This window comes from Ambystoma mexicanum, chromosome 7q (genome assembly GCF_040938575.1).
Source record: "Ambystoma mexicanum isolate Mex_15411 chromosome 7q, UKY_AmexF1_1, whole genome shotgun sequence".
In the NCBI taxonomy this organism is placed as follows: domain Eukaryota; kingdom Metazoa; phylum Chordata; class Amphibia; order Caudata; family Ambystomatidae; genus Ambystoma; species Ambystoma mexicanum.
Window position 1 is genome coordinate 48058901 of NC_090941.1, and position 20024 is coordinate 48078924.

Here is a 20024-nt window from a genome sequence, read left to right on the forward strand (position 1 = left end):
AAGACTGGGACAAAGTAGGGTAAGAGATGATGAAATGAAGATGTAGTCTAAGGTTGATTGCAGAGCCCCTTGACGCCAGGTTGGTCCGGACACTTCCACAGACCTACTTTTTTCAATCATCATGTCCAGGTCCCATGACTGGAAAAAATCCCACCATTGCTTCCCTTTCCGTATAGTACTTTGTTTAGTTTGGCCAAACCTCACATTTTCTGAATTAATACAGTGAGTATTCAGGTCCCCTGCAATGATGATCTGTGCTCCCTCATATTTGCTCTTAGCCGTTGACAGTAGGAGGTGTAGGGATTCTATGAAGTCTTGGAGTTTTGACCTACCAGGGTTCCAGTAGACATTAACCAGGATTAGGGTAAGCCGAGAATCCTTCGGTCCTATCTCTGCTTTGCAGGCTTGTATGCCCACCATGTTGTTGCATAGTGGAACGATTTCTTTGACAGTAGAATTTTTGGTTGCTATTAAGAGGCCTCCTGCTGGTCTCCCTTTCAGTTTTTGTGCGGCCTTAAGATTTTGTATTGTGAAGCCTTCTATCTCAATGGGGTTAACCAGCCATGTTTCCTGAAACAGCATGATGTCATTCTGTTGTAAAATATTATTTTTTAGCTGCTTTTTCCTCAGGAAACTCGGCCCTCTGGTGTTCCAGGAAATTAATCCGAGACCCCTTTGTCTAAAGACTGTTCTGCTCCTCGCCTAGTTTCAGAAAGATTTGTGTGACAATTTCTGGGATTTTTGCTAACAGGTTCTCATTTAGTTTGGGCCCAGGTGAAACTTTGCTTTGGGGCTCTCTTGTCACTCTGGTGGTGCCCATAGAGGAGGATGAGTCCTCCACTCCTGTCTGTTTAGGACCTGAGCGATTGCCAAACCTTCCTTCCTCCTCTAATTCAAATACCCGAAGACCTTCTTTAGCTAGATCGTGTTTGTTAGTGATGAGGGCCTGTTGCGCCTTTCTAGAAGTGAGGGCTATTTCCACAAAGAATTTATCTTCTCTGATCGGAAATGAAAGATACTCAATGTCTTCTGAGGCAAAGAGAAACAAATTGTAGTTCTTTTTAATCTCTGAAAGTAGAACTGATCTGCTCAGTGATTTTTCCTTATTTTGTTTTTCTAATCTCAGCCACACTTTTGGAATGGTAAAATTAGGCTTCACAGTTTCTTCTTTTCTTATGGGGGAGCAGTACTGTTTCCTTTCCAGTTTCTCTCTGTTGTCATCCTGAGGAGGAATTGCAAGATTTGTGAATTTCCCTAATCCATTCCGACAATCAACCTCAATAATTGTGGCTCTTGGTGGAGATGCTTCTTGGGCAGCTGTTAAGGGAGCAGCACTAGTGAGAGCGGAGGTGAAGCCTGTTTTCCCCATCGGTTTTAAGAAAATTGGCGCTAATTTTATAGCAACTTGATTTTCCTCCAATTTACCCACATTTGTTTTTCCCCTATTCAATTTTTGTTTCAAAAATATTGGGGCAATTTTGATGTTTGTATGGGATGATTTTTGATTTTTGTTATTAAGGGCTGCAGATGGAGATGTTTTAGGGTCCGTTTGCATACCAAAGTTTGAAGTTTGAATTTTGCTAACACTGGGACCTTCCTTGCAATTTGGGCCTGCCTTTTTCTTCCCTTTTTCCCCCGGTGCACATTTATTGGCTTGTGAAGTAAGCGGATTTGTGGTCTGAGAGGGATTGGAAAGAGACAGAGCAGCTGTACTGGTTTCCACTGTCTTTTCACCAGACGGAGTGGTCAGATTTTTCAAAAATGTGTTCTTTCCTGTTTTTTTAGGAACATTGTTTCTCTGGTTCTTTGATTTCTTTGTGTTTTTGCCATGTAAAGTAAAGGGAGTGGTTTCTTTGGACCTGCCCCCTTTTTTCTTTTTTTGCCGCTTTTTGCTTTTGGTTTTCAAAGGTTCTTCTGGGCTCTGGCTCCCACTGCCGGTCAGTTGATCTTGTGTATTATCTCCGTCAGTTTTTTGGGCGCTATCGCCAGTGTCTTCAATGATGTCAATGTCGACATTTGCCAGTCTTCGAAATTCTTCCAGAATAGAGTCTGAAAGAGGGGTGTCGTCAAAGCAATCTTTTTCACCCTCCCCTGTTGGAATCTCATTCTGGTTTTGGGAGTTTTGTATTTCCGAAGAGAGCTTCTTTAAGAGTTCTTGAGTTGTAACACTACTTTTTGCTCCCTCTTTCAGTAGATTATGGATTTGGGCAATGTCTAACCCTTGTTTGACACCCTCAATTTGTGTTTCTTTCAGAATTGGAATAAAAATTGCATTCATGATGTTGTTAGTGGCAACCAGTGCTGATGCATTCTTCGAGATTTCATGTGACATCTCCAAGAGGAGACCCGCTTGTGTCTGTACCTCAGTTTTAAGAAGGTCAAATACCGAGACCAAGGAATTTAGAACAAAGCTCAAAGCTGCCAAGGGACTTTCTCCTGGTGGAGGGGATCTTTCGGGAAAGATTGCTGTTGGATCTTCCAATTGGTCTTGGTTGATTGGCGAGCTCGCCCTATTGTCTTGGTTGGTATTTACGGGCGTTTGATTATTTTCTTCACTCTCTATTGATGGAGTATTTTCCAAATTCGTGTTGTCGTGGGAGGGTGGCACTCTTGTTTCTTTTTCTGCAGAAGTGGTCATTAATTCTGCTCTGAATCTTTCGTGTCGTCAGGGTATACTCCAGCCCTCGTTTCCAACCTTTCTGGATATGGAGGTTTGGGAACGACCCCTCAGGGGTTTGCTGACTCTCTGTATTACTGAGAGTGTAGTTCGTAGCACATACCGGCTGAGCTATAGCAGGGTAGAGAGTGGTAGATCCCCCCTGGCCAACCTCGCTCCCAGCCTCCAAATATGACCCATCCTGTCCAGCCATATCTTCCTCAAGAGGTGAACTCCGCAATCTCATTATGGGCCTTAAACAAAGACAAATGCTTATACCAATTAATGGAGTAGCCTTTGAATTTGTTTACCTTTTTGGTGCAGCCCCAGTGCGCCAAACAGTCGCTTAACAGTCCCTGGGCTTTACTCCTACCGAGCTTAACGCCGCTAGGGTGACTGTGGCTGCCCTTTAAGGTGGTTGAGAGTCACGTGATGAGCATGTGACTGGCAGCAGTCTCCGCCCCCTCTGGGGAACGAGCGTGGAACAGCAAGAGTCTCCTGACTCGCAGTGCTGGTGAGGAAATGACAAAACAAACGCACATTCGTTTCAGGAAAATTTCAAATAATGCAGCAGAAGCATGCCGCTCTGCAAACTGTGGCTGCCCTTTAAGGTGGTTGAGAGTCACGTGATGAGCACGTGACTGGCAGCAGTCTCCGCCCCCTCTGGGGAACGAGCATGGAACAGTAAGAGTCTCCTGACTCGCAGTGCTGGTGAGGAAATGACAAAACAAACGCACGTTTGTTTCAGGAAAAGTTCAAATAATGCAGCAGAGGATACATACATTGGGCCTCATTACGACCCAGGCGGTAAGGGGTTTACGGCAGCGTAAACAGCGCCGACCCTTACCGCCTGAGTACGAGGTCCCTTAGCGCCATGGCGGATTTAACACCTGCTTTTAGCAGGTGTTAAAATCCATGGCGCTAAGGGACCATGGAGTTAATTACGCCACCGTAATTTACGGTGGCGTAATTAACGCCTTCCCCACTCCCATTATGCCCTATGGGGCAAAAATGGGAATGGGGAAGGGTAAATGGGGATTGGGGACTTACCGCCCCGCCAAGGTCGGAATGGGGCGGTAAGTCCGCCAACCACCATGGCGTAAACGTAGTTTACGCCATGGTGGTAAAGTCACGGCCCAGGCGGTAACTTACCGCCTGGGTCGTAATGAGGCCCATTGACTGCACATCCTGGGAAATTAGTAAATATTTCAAAAGTGTAAGTGCTTCTAGAAACCTTGGATTTGATCAAATAGACAGAAGTAATGTGCATATTGGGATATGGTGAACTGTCCTCCTTGTCATTTGGGGTCTGAGCCAGGCCGAGGGAGACCCTGGGGTGGAAAGTCACTGCCCAAAGTTCATTAAGAAAGGAACTGTTTCGGATAAGTGGTTGAACAAGACTTGCGAGGGGTCAGTGCCCAGAAGAGAGGGATTGAGGGGTGACGCCATCACCCAACGTGTTCATACAACAAGAACTTTGTGTTTGTTTGTTAAGAGCATCAGGCCTCGAAGGCAAGATACTTTTTGAACCAACGAAGAACCTGATTGCTGCTACAGAACTGTTAGCTTGTGCTGGGAAGCATCGTGCTGTGATGTACTCCAAAGTCCCACCTTGTCCTGTGCCAAAAACGTGGGGAAGGGAGACCTCAAGGCAATCACATCCTGACTTATTATTTGTTAACACTTTTCCTTTATTTGAATACCCTATCCCACACCCTTTTGTATTTAGCGTAAGGAATTGGCAATAGGATTTTCTTAGTATAGGCCCTTTATTTTGACACAACGCCACTGGGACTGCCTTATTTTCATTTGATGGTTGACGCTTGCTCCCATCTTAGATTTAGGTTTAGTTTAGGCATTTTTCCACCGTGCATTTACTGTTTAATAAACACCCTTGAACTGTGATCACTTGTGTCTGTCTTTACTGTTGCTACCATGAGTTCCTTACAATACTTACAGAAGGAAGTGATGGAAAAGGAATTACCATAAAACTAGGAGGGATATTAGACATTGATGGAATGGTGGGGGACTTGTCATTAATGACATCATATGCCTATAATATGAACAGCTCTAAACTCCAAGCCAGGCCACATCTGTCTGGAGCCACTCATGAAACATTCCTATTAGCATTTACATAGGTATATTTCACAAATGTGCATTCCAACTATTGACTTTGCCAGCATTCTCTTCTCAGTCACAATTGGAAATATACACAGCAGTGCCGAAACTTGCCAAAGTCTTTTATGGAGTTATGCTCACTGGAATTCTAAACGCTTGAGGCATTTAGAAAACACATTTATTTTGTTCTATGGGGCATGCACGAGAGAACCTATTGCCTAAGCAACAATTTTATCAGATAACCTTGTCACGTTCTGATTACATTGTTTTTTAGAACAAATCTTTTTGCTATTCTTTAATGAGTGCCCAGTCCTTTAATCAGTATCATTATTACATTGCGCCTAGAAATGTGCTTGCATTATTGTGAACAAAAAGACCAAGAGTTCAGGCCGAAATTAACAAAAACACTAACCAAGTTTGAAGCACTGATATGTGGAATGAACGGTGAAAATGGATGAAATGGATGAACTGCATGGAATGGCTGGATGGAATGGATGGAATGGATGGATGGATGGATGGAATGGACGAACGAATGGAATGGACGGACGCATATGATATGAATGGATGGCATAGATTTTGTAATTTGTAATTTAGTTTATTTGTAAACCTCAACCAGGTCCGAAGGCAACCGGGCGCATATTCGGAGGAGCAGTTACAGTACATACAATATAGTTATTTACAGTACAAAGCAATATATACAGTTGCAGTATTACAAAAATAGGTGCCTGATCTTGAGTGTGGTGCTTCATACGTTCTGCACGAACAACCAAGATTTGGTTTTATTCTTGAAGGTTAAGAAAGAAGGCTCAGTTCTGATGGGAGTGGGCAATGAGTTCCAAAGCTTTGAGGCTAGGACAGGGAAGCTCACACCACCAGCTTTTTGGAGTTTAAACCTAGGCCAGATGAGGCTATGAATATGTGTTGTTCTAGTCGGTCATGTGGAGGTATGGAGTGTCAGAACGAGAGGCAAGGTAGGGTGGGGCTTTGTTGTCCAGACATTTATAAGTCAAGGCTAGTGTTTTCAAGGCGATTCTATGTTTTACTGGGAGCCAATGTAAATCAGCTCTGACATTGGAAATGTGGGACCGCCTAGGGATGTTGAGGGCTGCCCTGATGGCGTTATTCTGGACTGTTTGCAGTTTGTTTAGGTTAGACTGGCTGGTCCCCAAGTAAAGGGCACTGCAGTAGTCGATTCTAGACATAATGAGTGTTCTTGCCAGGGTAATGCAATTGTGCAAGTTTAGAAAAGGTCTGCAGGCGGTGATAAGTTTGCAAGTATAGGCTGAGGCCGACCTTACTGCATTCGTTTGTCTGTTCAGATAGAGAGCAAAGTCCAGTTAAACGCCCAGCGTTTTAGTGTCTTCAGAGACCTTGATGCCGTTGCCATCAATGTTGAACGACTTGAAGGCTTTGTCTAATTTATTGAGGCGTTGAGTTGAGCCTAGTAATAGAAGCTCCGTCTTGTCGTCATTGAGGCATAATCAGTGTTGTGCCATCCAGGCCTGGTGACCAAGTAGACATGGTTCAAGGATTTGGTATCGGCTATGTGATCACCAGTGATGGGAATGAGTATCTGGGTGTCGTCCGCATAGTTATTGTAGGAGACACCAAGATAGTCAAGCACATCGAAGAGGGGTTTGGTGAACACGTTGTAAAGAGTGGGCGATACACAGGACCCTTGAGGGATGCCGCAGTGAATCGGGGAAGGGTCAGCGGAGGCCGTGGGCGAGAAGACCTGCATGGATATGTTACTTAGGAACGAGTGGATCCACGCGTTGGCAGAGTCCGAGAAGTGGGCCGCAGATTTAAGATGCTGGCAAAGTATTTGGTGGTTGACCAGATCAAATGCTGCGGAGAGGTCAAGGAGAAGGAGTAGCGCTAACTTCCCATTATCCTTTAGTATCTCCATTTGGGTTTTCAGATCAATCAGGGCTGTTTCGGTCCCATGTTTAGGGTGGAAACCAGATTGTCTTAATGCAAGAAGATTGTTGGATTCAGGATAATCTTGGATCTGCAAGTATGCTGCACGATCTAGAATCTTGAGCAGGGAAGGGACTGTAGTGATAGGTCTAAAATTGGTCAGTATGTTGGGGTCAAGGGATGGTTTTTTGAGTAGTGGGATCAACCAGGCGTCCTTGAGGTTGTCAGGGAGTATGCCGGTTTTGAAGGAGGCGTTTATGAAGGTTGTGATGAAGGGGGCTAGTTTGTGAGATGCTTCATTGATGATGGGAGCCAGGCAAGGGTCACCTTGACAATTGGAAGGCTTGAGGTTGTTTATAATCCCTTCTACTTCAAGAATGGAAAGCGGGGAGAAGGTGAATGGTTTGCAGTTTGGGTTAGCTTGACAGGTGCTAGACGTGGGAAAAGTCAGAAGTTGATCTGACTGTAAGGAGTTTTGTCTGTCTTTAATTTTAGATTGGAGGGTTGTAATTTTGCCCAGAAGTGCTGTCTGTATATTGGAGCACCAATTGCTATCTTTGGTACAGGAGTCAGGGGGTACTGCAGGAGTCTCAAGTTCCTTGAGAATTTTGAACAGTTCCTCGGTGTTCAATTGTGCTGATAGGATATGGTTATTGTAGGACTCTTTTTTGGCCTGGAACATGGCTTCTTTATAGTTGAGAGTAGCTAGGAATAGAGCGTCCTTGTGGGTATCAGACGGGTGGCTTTTCCAGCGTGACACCGCGCAATGTTTCTCTTTGCGTCGCACTCTGAGCTGTGGTGTGAACCACAAGTTGAGGTGCGCATGCTGTTTAGGTCTCCTTAGTTCGAGAGGGGCAATGGAGTTTATAGCTGAGAGCACTGTCTGGTTATAGGTGTCAGCTAAGGTGGTGGGGTCAGAGCAAAGGTCCGTGACATTGTGGAATGATTGGAGGAAATGGATGGCATGAATCCATGTGGAATGACTGAATGGAATGGACGGTTGGAATGGATGGAATGGATGCAATGGATGGATGGAATGGACGAATGGAATGGGCAGACGCATATGAAATGAATGGATGGAATGGATGGCATGGATGCATGTGGAATGATTGGATGGAATGGATGACATGAATGCATGTGGAGTGAATGGATGGAATGTATGTATATGGAATGGATGGAGGGAATGGATGGATGGATGGGATGGCTGGATGAAATGGACGAATGGAATGGACAGACACATACGGAATGAATGGATGGCACGGTTGCATGTGGAATGAATGGATAGAGTGGATGGCATGGATGCATGTGGAATGAATGGATGGAATGTATGTATATGGAATGGATGGACGGAATGGATGGATAGATGGGATGGAATGGAAGTGATGGAAGTGGTAGATGTGATAGAAGTGACAGACTAGATCAACTGGATGGACGGAGTAGATGGCTGGAAAGGATGGTTGGAAGTGACGGACTAGACGGACTGGATGGATGGAAAGAATGGACTAGATAGACTGGATGGATTAAAAGGAATGGATGGAATGGATGGATGAAAAGTCGTAGGGAATGGAAGAAATAGACTTATGGAATGGATAAATGCGTTGATTCAATGGATGGAATTACCCTAACCCCTAGTTCTCGTGTGTGCCCACTGTGCACGTGTCTCTGTGTACCCTGCTTTCTTGTTCCCCACGCTATTGTTGTTTCTCCCTATGTCCCCCTCCTATTGCTGTAAGCCCTGCCCCCTGTCACTATGTGTCTATGTGCCACTGTGTTCCCTCCTATCCTGTTCCCGTGATGTCGCATTGTATGCCAATGTATTACCCAACCCTCTCGTCACCGTGTCTGCCCCCGTGCCTGTGTGTCACAGTGTACCCTGCTTTCACGTCCCCCATACTGTTGCTACATATCAGTATGCCCCACCCTGTCTCTGTAAACCCAGCTCCCTTTCACTGTGTGTCCGTGTGTTACTGTGTTCCTGCTGTCCTGTTCACGTGCCTGGTCTCAGGCGCTTTAAAGATGAACCATCATACCACATCGCTACGCTTACTCTCTACTATGCACCATCATGCAACTAGAAAACAGCTATACCCCTGATAAATTTGGCCTAGCTGTTCACATACCAACACTACATGAACACCTCATCACCCTAATAGAACGCAGCTATCCCATGACATTCTGGCCTAGCTGCTCACATAAGCGTCCTTCAGGCCTAACGCAGCCAGAACCCAGTCTGGGTGTCCACCCACCAGACTGCACACATCCAACTGATATCATCAGCACCACACCTAACGCTAATATGCAGCTACCATCCGGCAATTACATCAGCTGCACACATAACTGGTGCGCCCACGCAGCCTATGACACTATCTCTCTCTACTGACCTGAACTGCGGTTCCCGAGGGCGTTCAGCCTACCAGCGCTTTGAGATCATACCAATGATATATAGAGCGCAATATAAATGGCAAGTAACAAAAACAATAACAATATCTATTTTATCATTTGCAAAAGCCGAACTTGTTGAAACACGTAAGTTAAGACGTCAGCGACAGACACAACAATATGGGCTTAAACTAAAATATAGATAAGCCAGATGTTTAGTTCCAATATTACTACTGATGAAATGAATTACATCATTGTCTGTTAGAATGTGATTGGCTAACAGAAGGGTTTGAAATTGAGGGGAGCTGGAACTATTTAGCTCCTGCTTGCAGCCTAGAACAGCCTGGTTAGCTTGGCACCAACAGTAACCAGTAGCTACTTTTGGTTCCTCAGGCTGTCTGATACTGAACAAACACACCAATATGAATTTTACTCTGTGCTTTTGGGACAATCTATAAATAAACATTAAGACACATCTATATGACATTTAAAGCATAAGGTGTATAAATGATGAACAAATTGATATGTTTGCATCTTATTTGGAAGTTAGCTTTGCGGAACTGTATGTACTAGCTCCTTGTTCCCCAGTGGAAGCTCCTGGTCACTGGTTAATGCAGGGTACCCAGGAGCTACTTTTAGCGCCTGCATTTTTGTATGTGCAAGCTCCTCGTTCCACAGTGTAAGCCTCTTGTCACTGGTTAATGCAGGATACCTAGGAGCTGCTTTTAGCTCCTGCATACCCAATCTTTTGAACCCTGTAACAATGAAACATGGATGGGCCCCTCAAATGAAAGCTGCTTTTGCAGCCATAGGGAGTTCAATCCCTGATCTTTTGAATCATTGGGAGGACGCTGGTGACTCACGAGTCTTGAAGAGTCTGGGTAAGAAAACGCAAGCAGATTAAATGGGTAGGTAAGACTGTATAGTCTTTGGGCTTAAACCTGGCACTCTGCCAATTTTCCTAAATTCTGATTTTTTTTTATTTTTTTTTAAAGATTTATTTAACATTTTCAGTTACAACAATGGGAACCCCTGGCCGTTCCCCAACTCCCCCCCACTCCCACCCCCCTCCCACCCCGGAAGGTTCTCGTTAGTTCTTCGTTTCTGTGCGAGTCTATGTTCTCAATATGTCCGATATTCTTATATTATGGGGGCACCATTGTTCCATGTAATCTGATTGCAGATATTCGAGTATTTCTCCCCATTCCTTTGCAAAGGTCTCTTTCGTTCCTTGTAATGTGTGTGTTAGCTTCTCCATGGTCAGTTGTGTCCACACTTTCTGGAGCCAAGTGTACATTTGTGGGGGCTCTTGTTTTTTCCAGTTTTGAGCTATTGTCGCCCAAGCAGGTATTAGTAGCCCCATGAAGCCCCTCCATTGTGATTTCTTGAATTTCTTAGCTGCCTGATCTTTGAATCCGCATAGCCATACTTTTTCTCCCAGGAATTCGGCCTCTGGAAATATTTTTATGATTTCCACCTTTAGTTCCGACCAGAAGGCTTTGATTTCCCGGCAGTCCCACCAGATGTGTTTCCACGTGCCCACCTCCAGGCAACCTCTCCAACACGTGTTTGTTGTTTGTGGGTACATGGCGTGCAGTCTTTCCGGAGTGTAGTGCCATTGGGTTACTATTTTTAGCCACATTTCTCTTTTTTGGACTGATCGGGTCATTTTCGGTATGGAGTTCCATAGGTCTTCCCACTGGCGTTTGTGGATTTCCTCCCCCAATGTTTTCGTCCACTTGATCATGTATGCCCATTTGAGTTCCTCCCCCGTGGAGTTGATAAATGTGTAGAGCGAGGAGATTAATTTTCTAGTTCCTGAGTTGGTGATTAGAAACGTCTCTAATGGCTTGAGATCCCTTGTGGCTGCTGTTTTGATGTCTGAGGTTGTGAGCCAGTGTCTTAGTTGACCATATTTGTATTTGTCTGCTTGCGTTAGTTTTAGTAACTCTCTGCATTCTTCGAAGGTCCTTATTTCTTCATCTTGGAACATTTCGCCTATCTTTGTAATTCCTGCTGCCTCCCATTTCTCATAGGCTCCCTGCTCCATTCCCAGAGGGAACTGTGGGTTCCGACAGATGGGTGTGAACGGCCCCTCCACTGTGGTCATGATGCCCTTTCGCGTCTGCTCATCCCAGGCCTCAAGGGTGGTTTTCATGATTTCGCTTATGCGGAGGTTGGGGTGCCTATGTTGTTTTGCTTTCCATAGTGTTTCCTCCAGTGGGGATCTGGCTACCACTCTGTCCTGAGACACCCATATTGTTTGTTGATTGTCACCCAGCCATTCTCTCAGGACCCAAAGTTGCGCTGCCATGTAGTATTTGCGAAAGTGTGGCAGGGCCATTCCCCCCTCCTTTATTGGGGCAGTAAGGGTCGCTCTGGCAATCCTGGGGGGCTTTTTGTTCCATATATAGAGTGAGATAGCTTTGGTCAGTGCTCTAAAGAACGATTTGGGGACCCTGATTGGGAGAGCCTGAAAGTGGTATAGTATTTTGGGGAGGATGACCATTTTTACTGCTTGAATTCTACCCCACCATGAAACCATTAGGGGGTTCCAGCGCTCCAGGTCTCTCTTTACCCGTACCAGTAGGGGGGGGTAGTTCTCGTTATATAGTGAATCTATCTTTCGAGTTAATGTGACCCCTAAGTATTTAATTCCTTTGTCGGCTATTTTCAGGTTTTGCGAGGTCGCTATTCTTTCCACTTCCGGGCTCCCTCCGGCTAAGAGTAAGAGTTCTGATTTGTTCTTGTTAATTTTGAGGCCCGATATCGCCCCGAAGATATCTAACTCTCTAATGGCTTGGGGGAGTGCTGTTCCCGGGTTCGTAAGGGCTAACAGCATGTCATCTGCGTATGCTATTACTTTGTGTTGTGAGCCTCCCATTTTTATTCCCGTGATGGCTTCTGTCTCCCTTATTCTAGTTAGAAGTGGTTCCAGGAAAATGGCGTATAGCAGAGGGGACAGTGGGCATCCCTGTTTTGTGCCTCGTGTTATTTCTATTTTGTCCGTAACCGCCCCATTAATGGCTATCCTGATTGTCGGGGAGGTGTAATTGGCCTTTACCATTTTTATGTACTGGTCTCCAAACCCCATATGTTTTAGTGTTTTAAATAGTATTGTCCACTCCACCCGGTCGAAAGCCTTTTCGGCATCTAATGAGAGCAGGGCTGCTTTTGTTTGGGTGATATCTGTCTTCTCAACCAGGTGTATTATTCTTCTCAGGTTGTCATGCGTGAGTCTCCCTGGGATAAATCCTGATTGGTCTGGGTTTATTAGGGACGGGAGAAGTGGGGATAACCTGCTTGCCAGAATTTTAGTATATATTTTTGCGTCAATATTGATCAGTGCTATGGGACGGTATGAGCTGGGGAGGGAAGGGTCTTTCCCTTTTTTATGGAATACCAGGACCTTTGCTTCGTTCATTGATTGGGTCACATTACCCTGCTCTTTAAAGGTGTTTAGAAGTCTCGTGAGGACAGGGATAAGTAAATCTGCATATTTTTTATAGAAGAGGGCGGTAAAACCGCCTGGGCCGGGTGCCTTCTCAGTTGGGAGTGCCGCAATTGCTTTTTTGACTTCCTCCTATGAGATCGGGTTTTCTAGTGCTATTCTGTCTTCCTCTGGGATTTTTTTTAAGGGAAGGGTTTGCAGATAAGCGTCTTGGTCTGCTTCATTCGGGTGTCCTGTGGTATAGAGATTTTGGTAAAAGTCCTGGAAGATTTTCCCTATGTTTGAGGTTTGTGTGTGTAGTTCTCCCTGCTTGTCCTGCATACTCATTATGTTTATAGACTTTTGTTTTTCTCGCAGTTGTCTTGCTAGGAGTCTGTCCGCCTTATTGGCTTTTATGTATAGCCGCTGTTTAAGAAATTGGAGGGATCTTTCGGCTCCTTTTGTTCGAAGCATTTCCAATTGCCCCTGTGTGTGTTTAAGGGCCTTTTTTAGGGCTCTAGTTGGGTGGGCTATAATTTGTTCCTGTATGTCCGAAATTTTCTTCTCGAGATCTTTTTCCCAGCGGTGTCTTTTATTTTCTTTGGAGGCTTTCAGGGCTATAAAGTTGCCTCTGGTCACTGCTTTGAATGCCTCCCAGACCGTGCTTAGAGGGACCTCGCCGGTGTCGTTTTGTGAGAAGTATTCCGTTATCTTGTCCCTAATCGATTCTCCCATTACTGGGTCCTGGAGGATATCCTGTGGTAGTCTCCAGCGCCACAGCCCTCCTCCTTTTTCTGGGGTTGTTAACTCAAGCCAGAGTGGGGCGTGGTCGGACAGGGATATTGACCCTGTTTCTATATCTTGAATTTTCCCCATAAGGCCCACCGACACCCAAAAATAGTCTATTCTTGACATCGTGTTGTAGACGTGTGAGAAATAAGTGTAGCCTCTCTGCTGACCCTTTTGCTGTCTCCAAACGTCGCAGAGTGCGAGTTGGTCCATTTTTTGTTTGAGTCGTTTGGAGGGGGCGCCTTGTATGGTGGGGCCCGCCGTGCTCCTGTCTATTTGTGGCTGCCATGCGAGGTTTAGGTCTCCCCCCAAGATCACCTCTCCCTTCGCGAAGCCCTCTAACTTCTCCAGAGTCTCTCGAATGAATCCGTCTTGTCCCGTGTTTGGTGCATAGATTGTGGCCAGAGTTAGATGGGACCCATCCAGGTGGACATTGACCATTGCTAGTCTCCCTTCTTTATCCGTGTGCCTGTCCGTCAGAGTGACCTTTGCTCCTTCTCTGATAGCTATGAGGACTCCTGCTTTTTTGTCCGTGGCATTCGATTGTGCCCATATCCGATATCCCCTGATGCGTATTTTCTGCTTGTCCTGTGCTTTGATGTGCATTTCTTGTAGCAGGAGGATGTTCGCCTTTTCTCTCTTCAGCAGGGCCTTCACTTTCTTTCTCTTTATCGGGGAGTTCAGGCCTCGTACGTTGTATGTAAGGATTCTAAGTTTCCCCATTTCGTACTGTCTGATTGGGAGAATCCCATTCCCTTAGGATGTGAGAACTTTGCATCTTCCGGTAACTTTCCCTCCCCCCCTCCCTCTCCATCCCCCCAACTTCCAATTTTTGAACGTATAACTTCCCGAGGAGGGCCCGGGTGCCTATGGTTGCTAGGGCGTTGCGCCTATCGCTCCCGGCCCTCAAAGTACTCGGTAACTGTTTCGCGGGGGGTCCTAAACCCCGCATGGCCTCAGACTTTCCTGAGTTTCGATCCCAAGGGGCCCCTCTCGGGCCGCCATTTAGTGTTTACCGTGGGCTGATGTTGGGTCGTATGAGTACCCTTTTTACTTCTTTCTTTTCCGTATCTCTTCCCAACCTCTCGGCCTTTTCTGGAGACCGCCTCTTGCTCTGTCGTGAGCTTCCGCCGTTTCCTCTGTTTGTATGTCCATAATTTGCAGTCCTTCATCGCATGTTGTCACTCTTCGTTGTTTGCCTTCCCAGCTGAACAGTAGGCCGAAAGGGAATGTCCATTTGTATCTTATTTCCTTTGACACCAGTACCTTGATTAGCGGTGCCATATCTCTCCTTTTTTGTAGTGTGATCGAGGCCAAATCTTGGTACAGTTGAATGTCCGTCCCGTTCATCTTGATGTGGTCTAGTTGTCGTGCCTTCCTTAAAATGTGTTCTTTTTGTGGGTATGATGAGAGGGCTACTAGAACATCTCTAGGTCTTTCTCCGGGCGCCCCTGTTCTTTTTGGGCCCACTCTGTGTATTCTGTCGATTCCTATGGTGTCTGTTTCCTGTGCTTCCAGGATGTCTCTAAAGACTTCAGGACTGCATTCTTGAGGTCCTTGTCGAGTACTGCTTCCGTGATGTTCTTGATCCTGATATTAGATCTGCGTGAACGGTTTTCTAAGTCCTCACATTGGATCTCTAGGTTGTGGGTTAGGCGTGCTAGGTGTTCCTGGGTCTCACTGTTTTGTGTTGTCTCTTCTTCTAGGTTTTGGATTATTTTCTCGACCGTGTCGGTTCTCTCTTCCAGTTGGGCAATGTCTCGCTTCACTTCTTGGACCACCTGTTTCATTTCGTTTCTCATTGTGGTGAACTGGTCCTGGACCGTGGTCATGAATCTCTCCTGTAGCTCCGCGAACCATGAGTGCATGTCTTCCCTTGAAGGGAGCGTTGGGGTTGCGTTGGTGTGGTTGCGGTCCTCTGGGGAGTCTTCCCGGGGTCTCCCCCTGGTATGGATCTGGGATTCAGCCGACCACATTTGGACCAGGTTCGCCTCTTGTTTAGAGGACTGCGAATTTGGGGGTACCGCGTTCCCCTTCCCCTTTGTTTTCGACATGTCTTCCTTGGTGAATCTTCTACTCCTGCGGGTATGGGGAGTGGCGGTGTGCTTGGGGATGCCCCGGGGGGTGTAACTTGCTTGCGTTCTTCACTGACTACCCCTCTGATGAGTGGGGTTGTTGGTGGGGTTGAGGGTCTTCCCGCGTGAGGTGGGTGCCCTCGATTGGGCTTTGTCTGTGTACCCCCCTTCGGCCCTCCCCTTCTCTCCTCTGCCCTGGAGATGGGCTTGTATGCTGTTAGGCGGGAGGCCCCCCTCTTCTATTAGCGTTGTGGGGGGGGCGCGCTCACCTTGTGCGCCTCCGGGCGATCGATGTCGAGTTTCGTGGTGCCGGGCCTTTCCTTCTCGTTCGGTGTGGGCCGCGCGGTGTTTGCCGCCCCTCGCCGCCGCCCGCCTCCTCCCGGGGGGTGGGGGGGGCGTATGGGGTCCGAGGGAGTGGGGACCTTCCCTCGCCCTCGTGCGCTCTGCCCGGATGCCGCGGCGTGAGCTGGGTGCTGCTGCGGCCGCCTGTGTCTTCCTGGTGGTTCCCCTCTTCCGCGGGAACCCGCGAGCGGCCCCGGAGGGGGTGGGGCGGCCGGCCATTCTCGTCCTTCGTACGCCGCGTCTGGCTGTCCCCCACTGATGCGGGGTCGATTCCCACTGCCGAGTGCTGCCCTGCACTTTCCGGGTAGGTTTCGTGATTAATCCACGATTTCGAGTTGCTTTTTAGTCAATTCTGCGGCGGCCCGGGCGGAGAGTGACCTATGTGCGTCTCCCCGTCCCGGCGGCCATCTTGGAATCGTCCTAAATTCTGATTTTTGATGCTTGCTTCAATCGTTTCAAAGCAAAACTAATTTACAAAGCTGACAAGCAGTGTGGGAGCCTGTTGGGATGAACGTCATACATCGCACACGTGAGAGGAAATATAAACTGAGAAAGCCCATAAAACATGAGGCAGAAGACACATCCAAGACCAAAGGCTTAGGTCAAAAGCAGATTACCCTATCATTCCCACCATATCCCTTCACTGAGCGATAAATGGTGAACAGCATAACACACACATTCACTCTGAGCTTAGATGCACAGAAAGAGAGCAGGCACTATCTAGCAATAATACGTCAACAGTCAACTCGACATACACACATATGTAGAGGCAAGTGAGTAGTCCCAAGAAATATGGTGCATGATAGACGATAAAGTATGCATTTAGTGCATAGAGAGGGTGTTAACAGATTAGTGCAACAAACATGACACAGCAGCAGTAGGAATAGTTCACTTTCTGACGTGAGATAGGTGCATTCTTAGATATGCCATAATCCATGCATGGAATGGCAATGATAACATCGGGACAGAGGTCAGCTGTGACCAAAATATGCACACACACACACGTTAGCACAGACTAGAAGAAACGAGGAACACAGTAAGTAGTTATGAGTGTATGAGTGTGCAGTAGCAACAATAAGTGATAGGGAATATAACACATAATATATGAATATAATTATTACCCGACGAGGGCGCAATCAGAATGAAAGAGCCATTTAGATTGGCCCTTGCCGAGTTGTTACCAGGCTGGGAATCCCTCCGTTGGGATTCCACGGCCTTTGTCCCCGGCAGGGGGCGTGGCAATCTCTCATCCAATGAGGAGGCTCGAAGCAGGGCCATCCCCGCTCCGAGCTTCCCCAAGGCTGAGAGGCTACCTTTGCCTCCCGCCGGGGACAGAGGTAAGGCTTTTTTTTTCCTTCCCTCCCTCCTCCCACCTCCCTGCCCTCCCCACCCACCTTACCTTCTATGCCTTGGTCCCCGGCGGGGGACGATGAAAGCCTCCAGCCGTATGAAGACTCGGAGCGGGGCCATCCCCGCTCCGGGGCCATCCCCGCTCCGAGCCTCCACACGGCTGGAGACTTCCATCGTCCCCCGCCGGGGACCCAGGTACGTTTTTTTTTTCTTTTTTTTTCCTTTCGCCCTCCCAACCCCACTTACTTTCTTTTTTTTCAGGAGCGGACACGCTGGAAACGCTTCTTTTTCCAGCGCGTCCGCTCCCGATGGCCGCCATGGAAAGGGAAAATGGGCTCCGTTTTCCCTTTCCATGGCGGCCATTTTCTTTGATGTCTTTTTTTTTCCCGAAATGCTGCAGCATTTCAGAAAAAAATTAAGCTTTTAGTGCCCCGGTCACGCAGTTTTTGCGGGCCAGGGTACTAATAGCTATATGACCCTCACGGCGGGGGCATTACCGACTCAGGTAATGCTCCGGGGCCTTCGGTAAGGCCCTCGCTTCGCTCGGGGCCTATGCCTATGGGCCCCGGGGCATTACCTGAGTCGGTAATGCCCCCGCCGCTCGGGTCATATTGCTTAAATATATATATATATATATATTTATATATATATATATTCAGTGAAAAAACTTTGTTAAAGGGACATTGTGGTTAAGTTGCACTAATAACAACCTATGAAATTCAGTGAAAACACTTTGTTAAGCCACCACTGTGCACTGCTAAGACTAACACCAAGGACATAAAAGATGACAGTACAAATGTCAATGATGACATCACTGATGATATCACATATCTGGACCACTTGTTTTTGTTCACTGACATATCTAGGCCAGGTGTTTTTGTTCACTGATGTCACTGATAGTCAGAATATGAAAATTCAAAAGATGCTATATATATATATATATATATATATATATATATATATATATATATATATATATATATATATATAGACGTTACCCTTGTAGTATGTTCTTAAAGCAACTTAGGGTTTGGCCTCAGCTCATGGTTCATATACATGGGTCAATGAGCAGGCCTCAAAAACACAATTAATTTGTATACATGAAGATGAACTTTAATGTTGTTGACCTTTTCTGGTGATGTTGATTCTTTCCTCCTTACTGGAGTTTCCGTGTATGTGTCTCACATTTCCATACATTGTGGCTCTTCACATGTATTGTTTGTACTAACACAAGTGTGCAGTAAGTCTTCAATTGTTAGCTATTAATTCCACAATTAACGTTAGTCAAAATTCTGATAGGATTGAAGTTATTATTTTACTGGCCAATATTACCAGTTTAAACATTCTGCACTTCTATGGTGCATGGTGGAGCCATTGCCCATGTGCATGTATGATTACGTTACTGTATTAACAACAACACTCCAATATAATGTTTTGTTTAGATAAGTACATTTTTTAATACATTAAGTAGTTCATGATTGATCTCCCGATCACCCCTGACATCTTGTTACCAACATTATAAACACAACTCCTTGTATGGACTTTTCATAAACATTAATTTCATATGTGTTGACAACAGGATGCTATCAATGTAATCTTTGATGTACTGGGTGTTAGCCACAGTGGTGGCGCGAGTTATGGTTGCTTAGCTTACCATAACTGATGAATGTCTGTTTTTTTGTTTTACTTGTAACCATAACATCCCTTTCACAATGTTATTTCACTGAATTTCATAGGTTTTTATTAGTGCAACTTAACCATAACGTCACTTTAACAAAGTCTTTACACTGAATTTCATAGGTTTTTACCAGTGCACCCTAATGTGCTACAACTTCCTAATATCATACTTACCCCACTATAGCAGCATTTACAGACAATCTAGAAAGTTTCAAGTAAAAACTGGGCCATTCCCCACCTCCTAGCAAACTATTTAACACTTCTATGGATTTTCTGCAACCTTTTTGCACTGTTTTCTGTTCGCTGACGTTCGCGAACGTCAGATGTCATCGCTGACTTTTCAGACAGTGTCACGTGATCACATGCGTGCGCCCAGCTTGAAGGCGTGTTCACAAATGGTTACGCACTTCACGAACGGGTCTGTGCTTCGCAAATAATTTGCAATAAACTGCATTGTCAGCAGATGTAGGAATTTTCCAGATAAAAATTTACCCTTGCACACCTCCTACACCCATTCTTACTGATTTTCCATCTACAACCTATCAGAGAGCACATGCTTGGAAGAACATTAGCACAACTGCTCTTTAACTTTAAATACCAACACCACCATCATCACTTGGAGAGCCTCCACAATGGAGAAAGCGCAATGATGCAGAAAACGATCAAGAGGACCAGGAAGATGAGAGAGACCAAACGCCTACCTTCAGCACCCAGAGAGAATCATGGGTGCGGCGGTTCTTTCCCACAGTTCGGGGTGTACCAAAGGCTAAGGCTATAAAGGTGAAATGCACTGAGCGCAGACAACCTGGTCAGTACTCCTACAGGATCACCTCCATGCGACGCCACACCAAATCTTACCACCGGGATGCTCTCAGAAAGGATGATCCTTTCTCAGTAAGTAGTAGGCTGTCTTACTCTACCTCATCTTCCTCAACCGCTACTGGCACCACAAAGGCCACTCCTGTGGGGAAGAAGATCCCACTAGCTACTTTACAAGCCATAAAAGAGGCTGTTGAGCCATATCCTTCCAAGACAACAGTACTATGAATATACTGCAACACAGCTCTCTGCAGGGGGAGAACTTCCGAATTGCTTTCGAGGCTGTAATTAAGGCGCATGAGAAACACTGCCCCCTACCTTAAATTTAACGCACACCCAACACCTTGCCATATGCACCTGTCCCTCCTTATCTGTGGTTGGTGCCCCTTTCCTCATTTCCCTCCCCCACTTTACTTCCTGGCCTCTCCTGAAAAAAACAAAACAAATATATAAAAAAACACCAAAAAAA